The sequence below is a fragment of the Centrocercus urophasianus genome, unplaced genomic scaffold (genome assembly GCF_019232065.1).
Source record: "Centrocercus urophasianus isolate 14NV4802_14NV808 unplaced genomic scaffold, USGS_Curo_1.0 seq_22, whole genome shotgun sequence".
Classification (NCBI taxonomy): Eukaryota; Metazoa; Chordata; class Aves; order Galliformes; family Phasianidae; genus Centrocercus; species Centrocercus urophasianus.
The window spans coordinates 9,295,938-9,319,359 of NW_024884778.1; the positions used below are offsets into that span (position 1 = coordinate 9,295,938).

At 43.8% G+C, this 23,422-nt stretch overlaps 1 long non-coding RNA gene across 1 annotated transcript in view; it reads left to right on the plus strand.

Moving 5' to 3' along the window:
* The window catches only part of LOC122162769, a 62,341-nt gene that overhangs the window by 37,447 nt on the left and 1,472 nt on the right, over positions 1-23,422 (plus strand). The window contains exons 3-4 of the long non-coding RNA XR_006169693.1: positions 22,431-22,611; positions 23,180-23,303. This is a non-coding gene — a long non-coding RNA (uncharacterized LOC122162769). The remainder of the gene's footprint in view (positions 1-22,430; positions 22,612-23,179; positions 23,304-23,422) is intronic.

The window sequence follows — 23,422 nt, forward strand, 5'->3', positions numbered from 1 at the left end:
AACTTTCACAGACAGACAAGGTACAGGAAAATCTTGAATGTTTTGATCTTTTTTGTTAAAATCACATTTTTCATGTTCATTGGGGTTCTTATATTTTGAGAGTGTGAGAGAGAGGGAAGAACAAGGTCTGTCCATTTCTAATTGTGCCCTTTGCTTTGTGTACTTTATGATGTTCATCGTGTTCAGGTCCCAGAAAAGTGGATAACCTGTCCCAAAGCTTCAAGAAACAGCCAGGATTGTACTGATGGCCCATGCCATCAGTATAGTCAGTGTCCTCCTGGGCTGGTAACCTCTAGACAGGAGAAGCGAGCTGAGCCAAAAGGAATCATTTTCATTCCTGTTATATGAGTGGGAGAGGGAGGCACAAAAATAATGTGATTTTGCTTGAGATTATGTTGGACAGAGCTGCACTTTAGCCTCACCCACTGGGAGCTGGTGTTTAAATCAGCCATTGAACTGTACTTGTGTTCTCCTGAGCATCAATAGTTTTAAATTATTACTCTGATATATTGATTGAGTTCCAGCTACAAGGATCTACTTTGCTGTGAGTAAGCTGCAGCTTTTTACTGGGATTTCTGTCCCCTTCCATCCCTGCTCCCAGGGTTTGCTGTGTGCAGTTTTGTAGCCCTTCAGTTTTCCTTGAAAATTCAGATTCATTCGCTTCCATGAATGCACGATTCACAGTGGAGCTGACACATTTCATTAAGCTCAGCACATTGCATAGAAGCTTGGCGAAGGGTCCCTGGGCTTTATTCAACCCAGATGCACCGTGTGACCAGCTGTCACAGATTGTGTTGTAAAATTAGAAGAAAACCATAAAACACAGCTGAGGGAGGACGGGGAAAATGTATTTCCTTCTCTGGGGACAGCACTTTGAGCTGCGACAAAAATTCACACAGACAAACACCATGGGTAGTGCCACTGTATAAAGGATCCACCTTGTTCCTACTTCAACACAAAGTTACACTCGTAACTGGTTGTCCAGGGCATGTAGATGTTGGTGGAATATTGCATCCTTAACCAGGCTACAGGTTTCAAAACAACCTGTAAAAACATTGTGTCTTGCCTCATTCCATTAGGGAATGTGTAAGAGTGGAGAGTTGTGCAGCTCTTTCTGTAAGGGTGTCAAAATGTGTTTGTATTCATTAGAACTGACAGAAGCTGGGGTAGTTTGGCCTTGTGTTGAAGAGTTCTTTTTCCCCATGGTGTGACATAGCATTTTGTGACATTCTTCACCATACAGCTCCATTCAAGTATACAACTTTCACTGTTGCAACATAACTAGCAGGTGTCATTTTTATTGTCACTATGTGTAAATATGCCATAGCTTTGATAAAGTAATAACTGGAGACCTCAAAGCATTGATAGGTGACTACTGGAGATGCTAACAACATTAGTTAATCAATGGTGGTGAAATTATATCATCATCCAGTAGGTGAAGCATACAACACTGCTACTGGAATATGCTCCACACCTGATGTTTACCTTGACTTGTGCCAGTTTGCAAAATGGGTTCAGCTATTTCCATTCAAGCATCATGTTCACCATGTGGGACAAAGCTTGCCTAATAAAATGCTTCCAAGTGAAAAATTCCCATTAGTCTTTTCTCTGTGATAAGGAGGAACACACAGTTCTATGTCCATGCTGAATCCTGACCCCTCTGGAGCAGAGGTGATAGCAAAAAGTTTGGACAACGTGGAAATGAACTACATGTTAAGTTCACCTTTGTTAATATTCAAGGGCCATGTTTAACCTCAGAGAGAACAGCTTCTTGAATGCATTAACAGACAACTGCAGAGATTTTTCTGTGCAATGCTATCAGTTCCGTTCATCTTTTATAATCAGGTCAGTATGTTGAATAGACAGAATGACGAGGCTGTGAGGTATGTCAGTACCATAAGTGAAGGTTTGGGTCTGGATCACCTCTCAGTTTGACTGGGTCCTGTTCTGCACACTGGCACAGCCTGAGTGTTGGATATAGAAAGTCCTCCTGTGCTTCATGATAGAATGGCGATGCTCTGGATTGGATTTGGTCCTGGAAATGACCAGGCAGCACAGTTTCAGTGGGCATCCTGCACTCTCCTGAAGCATAATGCAGATGCTTTGAGTCTGAGTTAGAGCAGAGGACATCAGGCTAATCTGGCACGATGCACTGTGTAGCATAAATGCTAAGTTGCATCCTAAAGCTCTGATTGAGCACCTGGTGGGAAGGCAGGGCCAACCCAGGGGAGCACAGGTGCATGCAATGTACCTGAGTGACTGGAAGGGGTGGAGCCAGGATCCAGCCTTTCCCAGACCTCATTTAAGGGTTTGCAGTGGGGTGGGGGAAGGTATCTCATTGGAGCTCCTGGTCTGGTGAGAAGACTGGTGGTCTTCTAAAGGTAAACTAGTTTTCTTCCTTTGTTTCTGTATCCACAGGTGTTGGGTTTGCGCTTGTTGTCATTTGCTGCAGCCTAGGATCGTGCAACTCTATTGTTGCAATACTTTCCATCGTGTTATACATGTTGTGGGATTAGATAAGGCTTTTTGCAATATATAGGCAGAGATCCCACTAGCAGTGTTATTCTGTTTGTAAGTGGGTAGAAAAGAAATTCAGGTATTGGGCAGCAGTAGGTTGGTAACCTGGGTCCAGAAAGAACACAGGTGTGTGTGGCTGGTTAAAATGAGGAGGACTAAATTGTGATCTTAAGGTTCTAAAGCCTTATCCATGTGGAGATGGCAGCGTTCAGCATTTCACATGATTTAACCCAGGAGGGGATATAATTTCCTCTTATTTTTTTCTGCTCCCATAAATCCTCAAAACACAGTCTTTTTAGGAAGGCATGTTTTATACGGCTTTTGTAACATTAAGCATAGCATATGTAGACACACACACAGAGGTGCTTTTCCCTGAGAAGCTGTGGGATTTCACAGCACTTTTTTCTTCCCACTTAATTCCAGCTGGGGATATGAGGAACAAGGCTGTTTATCAGGCGGTGTTTTTGTCTAAGGTGGAATGTGACCAGCCTTCCCAATGAAAGGCTTTCAATCTGGCTGCCTGGGGGATCTCAAGCAAACTTGCCCTCGGTGCAATAGTAAAAGAGTGGCTCTGATAGAGCTGGCCTGGCAAGGCAGATTTGCAGGAGCAAAGGCCTCTTGAGGGAGCGAAGCCAGCTGGAATGTCCTCTTGACTGAGCAAATCATAAAAGGAGTTCTTATTCTGCTGGGAAGAAGTGGTAGGATTGGCCTTACTCTCAGCCTTTGGCAAAGGGATGTGTCTGCAGCAGGGAGAGGGTTTTGTCCCAAAACACTGCATCGTATGGCTGCACTCTTTCTTCAGCATAGCGCTTTCTTGGTCATGTAAGGGGGCTGGGGACACAGAGCTGGAGTGAGGGCTGTCCTAAAATTGATTCAGTGGCAGCAGGAGCTGAACCAGCCCTATATCTGAGGAGGAAGGATGTACCTTTGTGCCAATTCTCCTCCTCTCCTTTGCTTATTCTTTTCTCTGCCAGCATTAACAGAAAAACCATCAGGCTGTGCACCTCACTGGCCTTGTGCAGCTCTTTATTTTTTCAGGCAGATATTTGTATTAATTCTGATGCAATCAAGTGGTTCTTGTCAGCCTCAGCCTTGCTATTACATGTCTTCAAGTGTGTGTGTGTGTATAGACCTGCCTCCCTGTTGCATGCAGTATCACGTGAAGGTTCAGGTGCTTTGCTTCCTTGAGCAGATGATAATGCATTTTCCCCTTATTACAAATTGTACCTTAAATTAAACAAAAACAAACAAACAAACAAAAAAAAAAAAACCAGGAAAATGCCAGTGATGCTGTTCCCTTGAGGTTTTTGTATCCAGAAGGATCACTGATCAAATGAACCACTACCAGGCTGAGCTGGAGGGTTTGATCTTCAGAAACGCAGTGGCTTTGGCCTTTTGAATGTAAAACCACTTTCTGGGAGCTCACTTAGCATAGAGACTCATGTGAAATCAACGACTTGAATACAGTTGTTGAAACCTGTTTTTTGGACTTTTGAAGGGTAACATATCTCCAGCAGTTGAACATCGGAGCAACAGTTGTCATGTTTTCTCTGGTGATGGCTGTTACCTTTCTTCAGATTGCAAAATAAAATAAATCATAAATCAAACTTATTGAGCGGGGATGCCATAGACTCAGTCTGATACGTGTGAACTGATTGATTTCTAATGGCCTTTAGAAGTGGACTGCTTTCTGAAGTGAGAATTATCGCTAGCATTAAAAATTAGTTAAGAGGAAATTCTGCTTTTGGTGAATTTGAGGTTTGAATATATGGAAGGGCAGACAGTAGATGACTGACTTGTTGCTCTCTAGCTAACAGTCCCACTGAGTGAAAATCATGGGCACAAAAGCATTTGCACAGGCTTGTTGTAAGAGTAATCTATCCATAGATGTGGAAGTACACCTCTTTTAAGGGAAGAACACAGTAGGGTAAATGCATGAAAAGCTGTAAGCTTCATCTGCCATTCAGCCATGGAGTAACCTAACATTGCTATGCCTCAGAGTTCCCATCTGCAGTCTCAGAAGGGTAACCCTGCACTTCTCAAAAATGTTGTGAAAATTTGTGGATATGACCTCACAGAATGACTTGAGGTTCTCTGGCAGTGGGATGTCATATTATTAGAGTCAAAACTGGGCCAGATATTGAGTTCATACGTAGACACTGGGGACTATAGCTTGACTCAGATGCTGTAGGTAAGTCCAAATCCATCCCACAGTTGCTACATCCGCAGAGAATGGCTGTTTTCCTTTAAATCTCCTGTTCTTCAATGGGTCTCCATCCTTTGCCAGCCTGTCTTTGTGAAATGAATTTTCCCCATTCAAAAGCAGCAGTGTTTTATTTTTGTTTTAGCTGTGCTTGGGAATGCAGAGCAATTCAATCAAGAGGAAAATACACCATGAAAAGCTCTGAAAGACCTGAGGTCAAGGATCTGAAGTTACCCACAATATTAATGACAAACCAGTGGCTATGCCATGGCAACGGACAGAAGAATATGTGGCGTGGAAACCATAAGTAGTGTGGGGCTTTGAAAGAGCACAAGTGGGAGAAAAATGGAAATTACATGATGTTCTCTCTGTTCTGTGCTGGGACAGCCATGTACAGTCTAATCCTTAATTCTGGCAAGTCTGAGATTTTTCAAGAGGGCCCTGTAAGAGATGGAGAAAGGAGTTGGTGCTGGAAGTAGGCTGCTGAAAGGTTTTATTTAAAAGGAGAAATGTTTGGGCAGGAACAAGTTCAGTTTTGTTGGTTGTTGTTGTTGTTTTTTAAAGGGGGGGGGGGGGGGGGGGTAGGAATGCTGGTGCTTTGAGATCTTCATGCCTGGATTCTCCTTTGGGAGAGAAGGAGAGTTCTGCTGTAGTCATGGTCCTGCTGCCATCTTCTTTCTCACTGGTAGATGTGAGGCACTAATGGGAGAGCTCTTTCAAACGTGGGATGCTGTTTTACCTTCCAGAAACCTGCTTCTGCTGCCTGAGGAGTGGTCCTGATGGTTAGTCCACATCAATCTGTAGTGGTTTGGTTCAGGCTTCCACAACAGTGATGGCAGCAAGTGGTAGGATGAGAGGGAATAGACTTAAGTTGTACCAGGGGAGGCTCAGGTTGGACATTAGGAAAAGTTTCTTCTCTGAAAAAGTGGTGATATAGTAACACAGGCTGCACAGGGTGTGGTGGAGCCACCATCCCTGGAGGTGTTTGAGAATTGTGGAGATGTGGCACTGAGGGACGTGGTCAGCGGGCATGGTGGGGGTGAGTTGGGATTGGACTCCATGATCTTAGTTGTCTTTTCCAACCTTAATGAGTAATTTAAGTAGTTGACAGTGGTGGAACTGAGCTCTACAAACCTGTGATGATCCACACACCCTGACATGGCTGTCCCAGTCTAGACCAAGCATGCTTTTGTCATCATATTGCAATGTGTGCTGAGCCGTAGCCTGATCTCAGGTGGCATGTGTTACCATTACGGCTTGAAGTCAATGCCAGCAGATGCGACTCTGTATGTTATTCCTGATCTAGTGCTAGCAGTTGGCAACCCTGCCCTCACCATGAGGTTGGAATTTGATGAACTTTGATCTCTCCAACCCAAGCCATTCTATGATTCTACAGTATGATTCTTCACAAATGTCCTTTTTGCTCTTCTCTTTAGCTCTGTGAGCGCTTTAGCCACGTAACTTTGAACAGAGCTTTGTGTACATGTAGCTTTTTTCCTTTTTTTAAGTCACACCATGCCTTTTCAGAATATTAGTGATATAGTTACTCAAAACCAGGTCAGACGAAACTGGATCTCTGAACAGCCTGCGGTTCTGTATTGCTGTAACATCTGTTGCTGTAGCATTTGTTCTCTGCACTGCCTGTCAGATAACCTAATTCTCTGTGTGGATGGGGAGCACGCTGGAGAAGGGAGAGAGATGAGCTCTGGGTGAGGATAGCCCTGTGTGGGAATCTGCCCACTGAATCTGGTTGGTTAGATGAACTTGCTTGCAACAACTGAATGAGAACACAGAAAAGGAATCATATGTTTTTGGTTTTTTTTTTTTGGGGGGGGGAAGGGGAAAAAGAGTAGTAGTGGGCAAGGGAAGGAAAACTTCTGAAATCAGAGAAGAAGGTGTATATGGAAAAAGTCCTTGGATAAAGACAAGAAGTGGAAAAGCAGTGACCTTTGTTGCTGTTAATGCTCTGAAGGATTGCTTAGCACCTAAATATGGCTGTGAGTCCCTTTTGATGATATGAGAAGCAGTAGTTTGGGAGATATTGAATTTGGAACAAGAACGTGGTGCAGCTCGGTATGCAGTCTGCTTTGGGGTACCCTCTGATCACTTGGGAAAAGCTTGCATTGAATGACAGAAGGGAACAAAGTTTAGCTGGGATACATGGTTGAGAAATGTGACTGTATTTTCCTCAGTCAGTTGGCATTTGTTGGGTACCTTTTGGCATATTATTCAGAGGCTATTGAGCTTACTGTGTGTGTTTTACTTCTGAACATGGAAGAGTTGCATCTTTCCACCTCTTGTAAGGTTTGTGGTTCTGTAGCTCCAACCATATGGGAAACGGAGGTGAGATGAAGCTGGCTAGTTGTTAATGCTATTTTTTTGTGAGGACATGCTGCTTTCAAAAGTAATTCTAACTGCACCAACACAGTTAACTTCTAACCACCTCCTTGGCGTGGTTCCTTTTCTCCTCAAAACTAGTATAAATGTTTAACGTGGTTATGAATAGATAGAAATGATGAAGGTGGTGAAGAAGAATAAGTGGAATAGTGATGGTGAAGTGTGTGTGCATGGACTGAGAGTAATCCAGGCAGGGCAGAGGTATGCTTTGGCTTCTTTTCCCCCTTCAGGTATCTGGATAGGGCTGACTGGCAGCAGTGGGTAGTACCATGGCAGATCTGCAGGTATATGGCACCTGCCCTGGAAAAATGAGGAGGACCAGACTGATGACCACAGCTGGGGCAGAAGACAAATGCTGTCCCTACTCTGTGGGTTTGGGGCTTTTGTTACTTCCAAGATCTGATACCAGATGGATCTTCCAGGAGAATTTGCTGCCATACGGGGAGGCTGGTGGCAGAGGTAAGATGGTGGAGAGGATAAGCAGAATTAATTCACACAAGACTCTACTCTCCATGCCAATGAACATGGCTAGTGTGATGGATGTTGTTTCCATCCTGGTATGGTGGTAATAAGTTGGCTGGATGAGATGATCTTTGTAGTTTTTCCAACCTTAACGACTCTACGATCCTTTGGACACTCTGTTAGTTCTTTCTCCAAAGTCTACAATCTTGATGGTCAAACTGGACATTGACAACTCTGAGCCACTCTTTTTTTCAAAGGCACTTCAAATATTCCTTTCTGGCTGCTTTCTTGACAGCCCTCATTAATCCTTTGGTATTTCGCAAAGTGGCTGTGTGACTCTTGAGCCATAGCTTCTTCCTGAGTACAATTCCTCAAGCACTGACTATGGCATATAACCAGCAGCATGGCCTGTAGAGTCTCTGCAGGTTCTTTGTGCCTTTAGATTTATCTAGAAGTAAACTAGGAGAGGGTAAAACTGCTGTCATGGTGTGCACAGCCCGCTGACAGCACATCGGAGCAGCAGGACACCAGTGGAGCTGTTCTCCTTGTCTTTATGATGTTTTAGTGGTACAGTGTGGATTTTGGCTGCACAGAAATTCCAGCATAAAAGGAAGGTTGGCAGCTACTCCTCCAGCTGTTCATAAACTGATACGTGTCAGTGGTGAACCTGTGTGTGATATCAGAAACAGCAGCTACAGATGGAAAATCACCAAAGTGCAAGTTGTGCTGACATGCTCAACACCTGACATCAGATTCCTTGGAAAAGATCCTGAGGAATCTGGGAACCGTGGCATATGATGGATTATTTCTGATTTGGCCTGTGTCCTCCATGCAGCTTACCTCTGTCAGTCTGTGCTTCTCCAGACAGCTGGAGGGTTGTGGAAATGCATCTCTCCTCTTGCGGCCTTCACTCTTCCTGCTCTGCTAATAGGCTGGTGTGAGTGTGACACATGCAAATGTTTATCATATGTCCTAAGGTGACAAAGTCCTGGAGTACAGTCTGCTCTGTTCCTTCCGTCAAGGATGCAAAAAATAATCATACATGTTTGCTGGGAGCTAAAGACTTGGTAAAACTCCAGCCTTTGCATTCCTTCAGAGTTTGTAAGCAATTATGCACTGAAAAAAGCAGCTTACCGTGAGCTATAGAGAACAGGCAGATTTAAAGCATGTTGTTCTTCTGATTTCTGGCAATAAAACCTGCAAAGACGGCTTCCAACAGCAAAGTTCTTTGTGATTCAGTCTTCTCCTCTTTAGGATATCTACCACTAGAAAATAACCTGTCCAAACCTCAACATGAAGCATAGGTATAACCAAAGCTGAGCCCAAGCAAAGCTGCTGAATAGTTCAGCTTCTGTTGCAGGTCAAAAGCCAAAGCTGAAAACAGGTCTGTAGAGGCATTTCAACTCCAGATGCAAGTTATCTTTTAGCGTCTTGTATTTATATGCTTTTCTAGTAGCAGCCCCAGGGAAATAGTGGCACTAGTGGGAAGGGTAGTTTTTACCCCACGGGCTGCAGGAGCAGAGTGACAGCTTTGGTAGCCTCCTGCATTGGAAAAAGGGGGGGCTCACTGCTGGCATTGTTGTTTCCTGGGCACCGGGACCAAATTTGTTCTGTTAGTGGATCTGCTCTTATAACACATAAGTCCTTCTAGGTATGCAGAGAGGACAAGATGAGCCATTAGCTCCTGCAACAGTTCCAAAAAAAGAGCAAAAGTCCTGTACTGCTTGTTCACAGCCTCCCTGGCGTTTGCACAGGGGAAGTCTAATGCCATTCCGCTGCCATATTGTTTCCCATAAGTATCTGCCAAAGAATGCCTGATGCAAAAAATAAACCGTGGCAAGTGCTGTCTGTTTCCATTACTGTATGGGGAATGACTGGCTTATGTAACGTGCAGCGTGAAGCTGTTGTAGAGATCAAATATAAATATTGCTCCATTGTGGAATGTTCTGGGAGCATAGTTGACATTTTTGTGGCTGACAAAAAATCAAAGCTCATTATCACTCCTGAGGTTTAACCTCTCTGAGCATTTGTGTGTGTGTCTTTCTATTTCCGTGTATTAGAGGCTCTTGGTCAAGCCCTGATATTCTGATCTATTTTTACTTGGTTGCTACTCAGGCAAAACTTCCATTGACACTAATTGGACAGCTGCCTAAGTAAAGGGTGCTGAGGGAGTTCATAAGCTGGCTTTAAGTCCACTTGGTTCTTACTTCTGGAACTCCCTTTCTTGAGGTTTGTCTTCGTATCTTTAAACTTGTCATTAGCAAATTCTCATCCAGCGCAAATCGTGTTGTACTATTGGTACCAAACATTCATATTTTTTTAAATTTTATTTTATTTTAATGTGGTTGAGATCTTTCTGGCTCTGCATTTCGAATAGGTATCCTGTGGGTCTGTCCTTTGAAGGACTTTCCTGGTAGAAGAGGTAAAGCCAGCCAGATGGCAGTGGAGCTGTGCTGACATGCTCTATGGGTCTGACATCAGAATATTTATCTTTTATAATTCTCCCCCCTCCATCCCTGGAAGCATTTAGAGTTTGAATCCTCGCCACCAGACAAGTTCCCTCCTATCTCCTCTCTCTTTTCCTCCTATGCTATTGACAGAGGATATCAAGTGGAACCTCTGAACGTGGAGCAGCCAGAAAGGAAGAACCACTTCTTTATATCATTAGCTTGAGGTTTTTAATTTTTGGACTTGCTAAAATCCTTCTCTTGCTTCACTGAAAGAATTTGATGAGGCAAAACACACACAAGTCCATACTAGACAGATGGTGCTAAAAAAATAATTAAAAAAAAAAAAAAAAAGGTGGCAGTGAGGCATTGTGGAAGGAAATGGAGGAGTGAGTGTGAAACAAGGATGGGAGAGTAAGTATGTCTGTAGGCATGAGAAAGTCATGAGAAGAATGATATAAACCAGCCCCTGAAGTGAGCGGCAGAGCTAGGGTATGTGAAATTTGTGTCAGCAAGCAGCAACTTGTGTAAGCTCACATGGGCTGTTTCCTGCAGTGGCTCTATCAAGAGATGTTGAGTTACAGGTACTGGCTGGACACAGTGAAAGGCTCTGCTCTCCTGTTGCTACAAGTTAGTCTACACAGTTTGGAATTTGAGAACTTGGACCAACACCCACAGTTCCTTTCTTACCATCTTATGACCCAGCCTGTGTTTTAACTGTGTTGTTTTCCAGCTATTCCTGGAGATGGTGATAGGTGAAGCCATACTCTAGGCCACAGTGCTGGTCCTGGAAAACAAGTTATGTTTTGCTTAATGCTGTATTTTGCTATTAGGAGAACAGTGGTGGAAAGTTAGGTGTTTATTTGCTGTCTCTGTTCAGAAGGGATTCCCATATTTCATGGCACATGGTGGAACCGGCAGTTCTATTTGCTGGTAAATGTCAAACCTCTGAATTTCTCCAGAAAAAGAGAGATTTCCTTGTAATGCTCATAGACTTATTAACTGTGGCTGCAGAGCAATGCTACCTTGTCAGTATGACCTTCAGGAGGCAGTTGTGAATAGGTGAGGAGGTAAACAGGCTGGATGGTCTCAGTGGAGTATGAAGCTGTATGGAGGCATGTCTAGAGTGATCACAGGCATGGGGTGATATGACTGGACTAGATGACTTTTACTGATCTTTCCAACCTTAATGATGCTGTGATTCTATGACAGCAGGAGGATGCTACACTGACTTAATGTTCTACAAACTTCATATGCATTCAGTGAGTTTTAAGTAGTGTTCATTATCTGGCCAGTCAGTTCATCCTATGAATTGTTTGTGCCAACAGCTGATCATTTAAATGCTGATGAAGTTTAATATGAGCTTAAAATATGCACTCTCTTTAAATCTCACTTATGCTGACAGTGCAAGAACAGGAAATTTCCCTTCTGTTAGCCAACCTTAGTGCCAAGCTTCAGGTTTTTTACCCTCTGATAATGACAAAATATTTTAGCTGCTGGTCCAAGCAGCTGATTCAGTTGCGAAGGATAAATTGGGCTTCAAATGTACTTCTGAACTTCTTGGGAAAACATGCTGCCTTTCCTGGGATATCTGCATAAGCAGTAAAATGTAGAAATATCTTGTTATGGGGGTTTTTTCTTAAGGTTGCTCATCAGGTACTTTGTAAACCAAGAGAACTGAGTAATTTGGTAACTCTGATAAGGAACCACTCATGTTTCTCTATTTCATTCATTGTTATACTTAATACATAATTACAGTTGGGTAGGATATCATTAGCCATTAATTTCCTGTTACTGATGAAGATGGAATTGAGTTACCGCTTGTAAGAGCCTTATTTCATGCTTCTTAGTGCCTCAGCCACCAGCACAGCATTTCTGAAATGTCTTTGTGGAACAAGCGAAATATGACTTCCTTAGAGCTTAAAAGCAAAGGGAGAACTGGACATCAAATGCTGCAGAGCCTGACCCTGCCAGGGATCTATTCCTGCAAAACAGTGAATGTCCTCAACACACTGAGAATGAAAGCCAAAGCTCTCTGGCACGCAGCAACTTCAACTCCTTAGAACTGTAGGAGTGTGCAACAGGTAAACTTCCCCTTCCTGAGCCAAGGAGAGCAAACATCCTTCTCTAGGCATCTCTTGTACTCTTAGATGCTTGTTCTGTATTTCTCCATTCACCCACTGTGATGCTCTAGGCAAGAAACTTCAGATCTGAAACAACTAAAGCATGGCTCCCGCAGTGCCTATGTTCATGGCCCACTGGCTTTGCAGAGCATTCATTCCTCCCTCAGATAGCTTGGAAGTGTGGCTTTTCTGATAGCTCATCTACTGGGAGTGTGCTTGACCTTTAAAGGCCTCACATTCAATTACCTCTGTGCCACAGAGCAAATATCTCAAACAGCTGAGAAGGCAGTGCAGCTGGTGAGGATGTTTACAGCCACATCCCTTGCAGAAAGGAAGAAAGGCACTGGAGTTTCTCAGAAAGCCATCTGCAAGGTAAAAATGTGCTGTCTTTAGGAGTATCCATTTGTATCTCTCCACCAACTTGCCTCTAGGTCATAACAATACCCCTTTATAAAAAGCTTTTATTGTTATTACTAATGTAGCTTACGGATCTTGCAATGATGAAGTCTTTGGGGCAAGATAAATACAAATATACCTGTCAACCCCATTGTCTATCTTTGTAGCTTACAAGGTTTTTGCATGATTAGTTGATGAATGGTTTGTGTTGTGCCATTGAGAGAGCCACTGAGACATCCACCTACTGCTTTGAAGGTAAAGTGCTGAATATTTAATTGTTGTCATCCTCATTCTGGCTTTCAGTTCCATGGAGATGGGCCAGCAGTGAAACCCCAGCTCCAACCACCCCAGGCATGGGTGTTGTTTGGATACCGATCTGCAATTAAGTTCCAAGTTTAGCAAATCATTATCATGGAATGAATAAAACTCCAAGTGGGATCATCTTGGGGGCAAATCCCCACTCGTTGCAGTGAGGCTTTATGCCAGTAACTAGACTTAGAGCCAGGGGTGCAAGCTTGAGGTTTGAGATAGGATTGTATTTACAACTTGAACTTAAGGCTGGGCAGGAAGTGAGTAATCTGAAGCTTGACTCTGAAGATTTCCAAGTGGAAGCAGCTAAATAAAAATGCTCTCTTCAGATAATCTTAGCCTGAGGCTTCTTCTCGGGCAATGGGAAAAACATGATCTGCCCTGTCTCTCTCTGTGGCATGTGTCCCCATTATGGGTTGCTGTTGCTGCAAATGATTTAGCATGTTAGCCCAGAATACCTAGAAACTTGTGATGAGTTGTATTCTCTGAAGGACACTTATCCCTGTAGCTTTTCAGCTGGGTCCCTTCTGATCAGAAGTGTTTAAGATGCATGGAATGAATTATCCCCTGAAGATGCTTGACTCCCCTAACTGACTGATGCTCAGCAAGTTGCATCCAGCCCACTTCAATTCTGACATTCAGTGTGGGGCTTTAGACATTGGTCAAGTTATACTGGCTTAATGTGCTAACATCCCACATTTTTCCCTCTTATCTGTGAAAGGCAAAGTCTTACGAAGCTGAGCTGATGTGCAGTGGCTCAAAAACAGAGCAACTCAACTGGGTGCATGAGAATGAGAATACAGCAAGTGTAATTCATAAAATGATTGAAGTGCATCTCCAAGTATTGGTAGTTTGTTAGTTTTGGAAGATAACTAGTCAATATAAGGGCATGGTTTAGTGGAAAATATTGGTGGTGGGTGGATGGCTGGAGGGGATGATCTTGGAGGTCTTTTCCAACCTTGGTGATTCCAATGAATATTTATCATAGTTGGCAAATTGTTGAGTGTGAAAGTGATTTCATTCATGTGGCAATGCACTGGCACAGGCTGCCCAGGGAGGTCAAGTCACTGTCCCTGGAGGTGTTAAGAAACATGGAGATGTGGCACTGAGGAACACAGCTTAGTGGGCAATATTGGTGGTAGATGGACAGTTGGACTAGATGACCTTAGAGGTCTTTTTCCTACCTTAATGATACTGTGATTCTATCCTTTGTTGTAGTGATGTGCAAGTAGAAGTTTATGCTTCCAAAGATCTATTCTTGGAAGTATGCTGGCCTGAACTTCATTATTCCGTAGTTTGAAAGCTCTTTGTGAGCTCAAGTAAAATTTCCTTTATCTTTCTGAATGCTTGTCAGCATTTCAATGTAGATTATTATTATATTGAGGGGCAACAAAATAAGCCAAAAAAATCTGAAACATGTTAAGGGGGTTCAAGAGAGAAGAGAGGATTGTAGTACGTTTGAGCACATAGCTAGATTTTTTTTTTTTTGTCAGACTTGATGGCTGCCTCCAATATTAGAAGTGTTTTGGAGAGATGCTCTGTTCGGGGAAGAAAGTCTGGAGCCTTTTGCTGCTTTTATGCTATTCTGCTTGGACAAACTGCAAAGGACTTCTGAAGGGCTTTCTCAGTTCAGGTTAAGAGAATGTATTGAATTATAAAGTGATTTGAAAGATAGGAAGAACTGCAGCAAGATCTCTTTTGCAGCTCTACAAGACTAGTATTATTTATTTTTAGCCTTGTGACCTGGTATTTGTTCAGTTAGAGTGATAGTCCCCTGGTGTTATAGATGGGAAGGAAGTTGTTTTAATGCTCATTCATGGCCAGAATCTTCTGGGAGGGTGCAAATTCCTCAAAAGCTCATTAAATTATTACCTTCATTCCTGCCTGCGCGCCGTAGAACGTTTCCCTCAGCCTTAATGTCACCGTCTGTTCAGGCGTGTTATTACAGAGCGGATCACAAGATGTAATGCGCTACTAACGCTGCTGCTGCAGGCTCCAAGCAGGCTCACAAATATGGAAAGTGCAAGGCTGCATACCTATTATGGTTCTCGTTACTCTGAATGGCTTTGCTGCCAGCTCGGGCTTCCCAGGCAGTGCAGGGCAGGGTCCATTCACATGTCTCTCTCCTCTGGCCCAGTGGTGCATTAAATGCATGAGGGCTACTGTTATTAGCTAAGACCACCAGAGAAACCTATTTGCCTGACTCTATTTTCTGCTTAGCATGCAAGTACATAAATAGATCTTCCCTTAAGACATCAAAGCTGTTTTGGTCCTATTTGTGGCAGAAGCTAACAACTAATGGAATGAGAATCCATAAATTCAACATCTTGTGTGTCTGCAGCTTTTTTCAGCCAAGTGCTTAAGAAAGCTTTACCCTAGACCATGCTCAGTTGTTAAGTGTAATTATCCCTGTAGCATAAATGAGGAGACAGCGACACAGGAAACTGAAGCGCTGCTCAAACCAGCAGCATGTGGCCAAGAGCTAAATGTAAGCATTGGCTTGTCTTATCCAAGCTTTCTTAACAGCAAGACCATGCTGCATCTGGAGGGTGCCAACATCCTTCAAAGGTTTTGATAAACAGATGAAGTATTTATTTAGAGTATATCATGTGCTGTGACTTATTCTTTCTGAATCAGCAGAGCTTAAAGTCTAATATAAACCACTCACTGCTAATAGAGGGAAGCAAATCGTTCTGCTTATGGCCAGAGGCACAGAGCTTTGGATAATACTGAGCATGCAGATTCCTGAAAAGCCATGGTGTTTGATGGTTCCTCTCAGCACCGTATGAGTATATATGTATATGTCCTACCAGGAAATATGATTTATATGCGTGTGTATATATATATTTATATGTATCTGTGCTTAAGAGAGCGTGTGACACTAGAAAATATATACACACACACAAACAGTTGGATGTACTCAGATTTCTAAGTGAGTTTGCTGGAGAGCCTGGAGTTGCTATGTCAGGACAAGACCTCCTTGCATGGAGGTGAACACAAATGCTTGAAGTCTGAGGCTGGGAAGGGGCTCCTCATTATTAGGGAGAAGAACTTAGACAAGAAGAGATCAGGGAGAGGTAGAAGTTGATATAATCTCATGGTTACAGCATTAAGGACAGTGGGTATTCTGCTTGGAGTGCCCTGTTGGCATCTCTGTGGTGCTGCATAAGCTAGTTAAAAGTCCTCATGTCTCAGTTTCATTAAACATACCACAAGGGAAATGCAACCCGAGTTGTAAAGGGTAGGGTCCCCGAAGTCCTTCACAAATAGAAAGTTAGGCTCAAAACAAGCCCAACTGGTCTGCCTAGAAGGAAATGCACAGAAATAGTGTCCCCTGCTTCTGGAATGTACCCATGTTTGGGACTGAATGTTACAGCAGTGCTTTCTCCAGCCTGGCACAGCAGTTCATAACAAGGTAGAGATCAAGCTCTGCATAACTTTGAAGCAGGAGTGGAAATGCAGATTTGAAGAATGTAAATTACCCATGCTGGAACTGGGATATCAGCAGCATGCCAAGCTTTATTCCTTCAATCTGCACCTATGTGTGATGGCCATCCTCTTGTAGCATTTTTGTTCTGTTGTGCTCTTGAGTCTGATTCTGGAGATGCTGCTTTACATTTAAGGGCAGCTCCACAAGCACAGGTTAAGTGTCTGCCTGCACCCAGCTGTTACCTACATGTGGGCATCACAGCTACTGTGTTGCTGTACAGTGTGACTTTCCAGTCATGGGAAATACTCAAACCACTGTACTTGGAAGGGTGATTTCCTCAGCCCATCTGATGTGGTGTTTCTAACAAGTCTTATGGGAACAGCTGAGGGAAGGGGGTGGATCAGTCTGGAGAAGAGGAGGCTCAGGAGAGACCTTATCACCCTCTACAACTCCATGACAGGAGGCTGTGGCAAGGTGGGGTCAGCATCTTCCTGGCAACAGTAATAAGATGAGAAGTAATGGCTTCAATTAATGCCTGGGATGTTCAGGTTGGATATTAGGAAAAACTTCTTCTCAGAAACAGTGGTGATGCACTGGCACAGGCTGCACTGGGATTGGTGGAGTCGCCGTCCCTGGAGATGTTCAAGAACTGTGGAGATGTGGCACTGAGGGATGTCAGTGGGCACGGTGGGGGTGGGGAGGGGTTGGACTCCATGATCTTAGTGATCGTTACCAACCTTTACAATTCCAATCTTGTCACTTATGTGGGAATGTGCCCATCAGTTTGGCATCACAAGAGGAGTGGTCTTTCTGAATTGCCCTAGGTCATACGATATCTAAGGCTATAGCACATAGCATCAAGGGTGCATTTGAGAGTAGTTTTATTTTCCAAAATTAAGAAACTCAAAACAACAACAACAACTAAACCCTAGAAAGTTCCTGCCTTTCTTTCTTCCAATGCAGTTCTTAGCCTGGTTGGTTTGAGAGGCTGAAAATAAACTAGCTGCCCTCTGAAGAGTAAATAGTGCTATCACACGCTGGCTCTGTGGAGAATTAGACCTAGAAAGAGGATAAGTATAGTAGCACATACTCAAAAAGAACCCAATGAATCCCAATGCCCTATACTGCCAGGGTTAATCTGCTGGGAGCACTTTCTATTAAATATAGAAGTCAGTTTTCCATCTCACCGGTCTGTTATAAATAAATACTCCTTTTTTTAGGAGAACCTGGCATGGCCCCAAATGAACCTGATCGGTCTCTGGTGCAGAGCTGTGGCAGGCAACTGTAAGCCTGTTTCCCATGTTGCAAGAACACTGCAGCTCAAAGCAGGGATGTGAGCTTTCCCCTCACTCCTATCTTCCTGCAAGTGATGTGCCAAGCTGCAAGCAGGGCTGCTGAGCTGTGCTGGGCCTGCAGGGACTGCTTCCGTGCAGGAAATTAGCACTGATGGGGGAAGGAAAGAGAAGGATATTGGTATGTGATGTGTAGGAGAAGAAGTCACCACTGAAATAGAAGTGGAAGTGCTGGAAAAAAAGTTGTTGCTGGAGGTTTTCATAGTGAGGAGAGTGTCAGATTTGGGCACACACAAATGAATGGTGCTAAGCAAGAGTCTGCAGGTCAGCAGGTTTGTCCTGTGCTGCATAGGGGAGGAAAGGAGCACATGGTAATTGGTGGGGAGAAGTGAAAACCTGGGATTTGAAGCATCCTGTGGTTTGATGGAGATGGTCTGGATCCAAAAGCTGCTTTTTTGTGTGCCTAATGACAGCAGGAGCAGGATGTTGACATAACACTTTTTTTTTTTTTAAGTTTCAAAGCACTACTTAACAAATAATCTATTTGAGGAAGCCTGTAAATTAGATGGAAGGCATCACAGTATTGTTCTATTATTCATACACTACTAATATGCCTTCCTTATTACCCAACTCACAGATTCTGCTCTTAAGCAGTAATCCATAACAATACAGCAATGGTAATGTGTTGCTCTCTGGGTGACCAAGGGCTGGCTGAGCAAAAACTGCTGTATTTGAGGGTGCTTTCAGGGTGACCATCCCTGCCTGGAGAAGTACAAAATGATCAGACAAGAGGAAATGGTTTTAACTAATGGAGGAGAGATTTAGATTAGGTATCAAGGGGAAGTTTTTCACTGAGGGGGAGGTGAGGTGCTGCCATGTTGCCAGAGAGGCTGTGGATGCTCCATCTCTGGAGATTTTGAAGGCCAGGTTGGATGGGGCCCTGAGCAGCCTAACCTGGTGGTTGACAACCAGCTCACAGCAGGGGGAGTAGCACTACATCATCTTTAGGGTTCCTTCCAACCAAAGTCATTCTATGATTCTTCTATTAAGTCTGTCCCCAAATCCATGGAACTGGGTTGAGTTTCGTGCCTCTAAAGGCCCAAATACTGCCTTATGGGAGTTTTACACTGGGATGTTTGAGGATTAAAATGCGTTTGCATAATAATTGTGCAGTTTGTATGCATGTTTAGAATGTGGTGAGACATGGTACACAAAACCATACCTGCCTTCTTAGATAACAATGTTGAAAAGGTGCCCTTGAAAGCCTGTGGCTATAACTGTCCTTTTTAAATGCTGCTTCTTGGTAGCAAATGACTCTGCTTAATCCTCATAATCCCATTCAAGCCCCCTGTTTTCTGCTAAGACTTGTTGACTTGGCCAAGCCTGAGGCCATTTCTCATGGTGCTCTCTGGAACACCTGTCAGGCAGGGGCTGGACTGAGCCCAGCAACTCATTCCAGATGACACCACGCAATCCTTAGCTTCTAATGACTCCTAGCTATTGCTTCTCTGAATACAACTATAATTGGTAACCTCAGAGTGAAAGAGTTTCTTCATCCCTTGACTAATTTCCTCTGCCATTCAGACCCACCAAATCGGTTTGTGCGCATACTCCATTTTATCAAACAATACTGCTTGGAGGTAAATCAACATTGTTCTTCTCCTATATCCACACAGCATCAAACCAGCCACTATGGAAGAAAATTAACTCTATTCCAGCCGAAACCAGGATGGGAATATTAGCTACTATTTGCAGCAGCACGTGGCTAAGAAGTCAAATGCAACAGTTCAGAACACAGACTGGAAAAAAGCAAGAATGAAATGGTTGCCTGAGGAAATATCCTAACAAACCAGAGAGAGATTTCAACATGTTCATTTGTGAGTCACTCAAAATCTCTACAGCACAGCTGTGCCCTAAGGAATAGCCATCTAGATTTAATTCCTCTTAAGTAAGAGGCATTTTTCTGCAGGGAAGGGATGTGAGCTTTGTTCCTTTTTCTTGGGAGCAATGATAGGTCTCTAGATGTATTTAACAGTGCCCAACGTTCTTTGGGACTGAGTGTTTTGAAGGATGGCTTATTGTAACAGCTACAAATAAAAAAGATTTGGTAAAAGGATTGCTGTCTTACTTTAAAAAATCGTTCCCAGGCAGAACTGAATGGTAGAAACAGTGCTTCCATTACCTACTTGTAGAGCTGTTCCATCCTAGCAGGAAGATTTCCTACTGCCATCTCCTTTGCACACAAGGCACAAGAAATCAGAGATGAGATGTACCAGTCACAGGACTGTCTTGCATCAAGTCACTTTGCATTCTACATGGTCTTGAATGGCTCTGCAGGTTGCCTTGAAGTAGTCACTATGAACCAAGCAAGACTGAATACTGCCAGCTTTTGCCTTGTGTTCTCGTGTACACTATAGGAAACTGATGTATGCTTAGCACAAATACAGCTGTCTTGTTTCCTGGCATAGGTGCAATTATGCTATGGTGATCATTCATCATAATATCCTATGTGTTTTCAAGGGTCAGGAAGAATGCTTCCTATTTAATGCTTAAAATTGTTAGTTGAACATGGCGTATGTGCTGTCACCATTAATAAATTTGAGTAGCTACCTTTTGGTGGCTAGGAACACCCCAACTTCTCTTTTTTTTCTCCCTCTTACTTGTTTAGCTGGCAGTGGCAGTGAGAAACGGAGTGAGAATGAAAGTCAGAAATCCTGCAGGAGAAGAACAGTAAACAGTAAAGACCGTGTGAGGAGAAGAAGCAGGAAGAAAGTTGTTTTATCCATCAGCATTTAAGAGCTGATTAAGTATTGTAGGTCAGAATAATGCAGGAGACTCATGAAAGATGCCACACAGCATTTTAGTTAGGAAACCTCATGGAATGATATGCCAGCCTCTAGAGGTCTGGATCACTGGATTGATGGACAAAATCTTCTGCTGTCACAGAAAGGTTTGGTTTTGTCTGGATTCAGTGCTGCTGGCCAGTATTGAGCTCCACTCAGTAGCAGACTAGAAAGATGTTAGTTAATTGGGGTGAGATTGAGGAGAGGCACGTGAGTAAACAGAAGCTTATCTGCCTGCCTAATAGTGAGAGATGCAAGAGAAGTGCTAGTTTGAAAGTGAGCTTGGGTAGTCATAAGGATATAAGTACATCAGTGAGCTGGAAGTTGAAGGCAGACAAATTCAGCCTCATAAAGAAGTGCACAGTGGCTGATTCTTCTACTACTGCCTGTTTTAATGTAGGGTGAGTGCTTTTGCAACAAAAATGCTGCTGTTCAACCCAAAGGTGCACTGTGTCCTTTGAGTCACACTGGACGTTGTTCCCTTCTGGCCTTGCAAGGGATCAGCCAAAAATGAACTGAAAGCACTGGGTTCTAGCCTGGGATCTGAGCTGCATGTGATGTTTGGGTTAAAATATAGTATGCAATGACTGCATTGTAGTTTGATTTTTCTTTTGGTTTTGTCTCAGGATGCTATCTGTGAGGGGGAAAAAAAAAGTTTTGCTTCTTCTCTGGCTCAGGCAATTGCCCTCCTCTTAAAGATGAGATGACACGTGATCTATTTCCTCTTTCCAAGCATTTCTTCTGGGGCACGAGGTGCATCTTTCCTGCAGTGTCATGCGGAGCTGCACAGCTAATTCAGCCTGGGGAAACCATTGGGCAACAGAGGGCTTTGGAAAGAATGAATTCAGTGATACATGTTTCTGGTTCTCATGCTGTACTGCTCGTGACAGCTGAGAAAGCCAAGCAATGTAAACATGCCTAGAGGTGGAAAACATTCCCCTGCTCTCCTTTGCCATTCTGTAGCAGGAGTTCCCATTTAGTGTTATCAGCTTCCACAGTAAGGGCTGTTTGTGAGAACAGTAACGCGTGCAGAGAGCCTGTGTGTATGTCCTTGGAATGAGGCAGCAGGATCCCATCCCTGACTCTCACTGGCATCTTCTGTTGTGTGCAGGCATTGGCACCACAAAATGTCAGGTCTCAAAATGGAAATGGGCCGACATTGTCTAGGACATATTCCAGGAAATGCCTCTTGGATAGAAGCGCTCTCTTGCTGCTCCTTCTCCATGACCGTGTGAGGAGAAGTATCTAAAATAGGTCATTGTTATGCATGGAGAGAGCCCTGCTCCCTAGGCTCCCTCGGTTTCCAACAAAACAGGCTTTGGAGGTAAGTTAGCTGAAAAGAGGCTGATTCATTAGCAGCAAGGGAAATCGGAGCACTGGAGAGGTGCCCAGCTGCCCAGAGGGATTTTCGTAGTGACATGCTTCTCCAGTCTTAACAGACGAGCTGAGTGATACACACGCAAGCTTGAACTATATCACAATCACATGCTTGCTGGGCTCGTTTCTTATCTCATGTGTTTCTCTGGAGAGTATCAGTTGTTCCAGTCCCTCACAGGGCTTAAAAATTTAAGGGAAAGAGTCACAGAGAGGTATCTTCTACTGTGAGAAAATTCTCTATCTGTTTTCTTTCCCAAATTAGGTCACCTTGTAAGGCAGCTCTGGACAGAGTTTGTCCCTGCGGTTACAGAGGCTGTAAATAACACGTGTGTTACAACATGTTTGACAGGATTTGGTTGCGCCATCCTTAGTCTATCTGGATATCATATCCTCAATTAATAAGCAATTAATTTGATCTGCTGAAAAACCCCAACTGTCACCCTCCTGTCCAGAATGAGATCATTTTCAGCATTTATTCGCTTGCAGAGGGAATGAAGCCAATGCGTTCTGGCTCTGTTGCGGAGAGTAGTCTTGTGCATGGAGATAAACACTCCCCTTTGTTGTATCACCTTAAGCACAAGTAGGGGAATTCAGTCTTTTAGGAGCATCTTTTGCCTTTCTGTCGGTGTTTCAGGTGGAGGTGCCAATCAGTGCCAGTGATGAGACCAGATGCGTCCATAAGGTAGGAAGTGGGAACCTGCAAATTGCTCTCAGAGAGGCTGAGCAGCTGTTGGACTGTGGAGGTCTCTGGCCCTTTCTGACCTGGGCCATTGACCTACAAGTGAAAAGCGTGAAATCTCCGTGCCAGCAGAGCGGTGAGTTCTCATTCCACGTTCAGTTGCTGCCATCTGATGGCAGATTGGGAGTAAAAGGGCCTCGTGCAATATGAATGTCTTGTCCAGAGAAGGGCAATAGAGCTGTGAGGAATCTGGAACACAAGTCTTATGGGATGGGGCTGAGAGAACTGGAATAGTGTGGTCTGGAGAAGAGGAGGCTCAGAGGAGACCTTATTGCCCTCTGTAACTGCTTGAAAGGAGGCTGTGGTGAGGTGGGGATCAGACTGCTGCTGGGGAACAGTTGATAGGATGGGAGGCAATGGCCTCAAGTTGCTACAGGGGAGGTTCAGATCGGATATTAGGAACAATTTCTTCTCAGAAAGAGTGGTGATGCACTGGCACTGCTGCACAGGGAGTGCTGGAGTCACCGTCCCTGGAGATGTTCAAGAACTCTGGATATGTGGCACTGAGGGATGTGGTCAGTGGGGGTGGGTTGGGCTCTGCCCATACACTTCCAAATTATACTTCAAGCCCTACTACCTCACACTGTCTTACAAAAGAGAAAAGTTAGATTTTGAATATTTCTTCCTGCATCCTTGCACTGCAGCTGTAAGGTGTCCATGAGCATGGTCATGATGGGTCTGCAGCCCAGGGAGATGTGGAGCAGCTACCAGCAGCTTTTGTGCAGCCCGGTGGTGGCAAGAGCACTTGTACAGCCTCATAGTTACCAGGTATGTGACTGGGGGTTATCTGCAATCTCTGGACAGAATAATAGAAAGAGCTGTAGAATTCTCCTCTGCTTGGCTGAAGGATTTGCTGTCAGAAATTAAGTCCAGGAGCGAGGAGATAT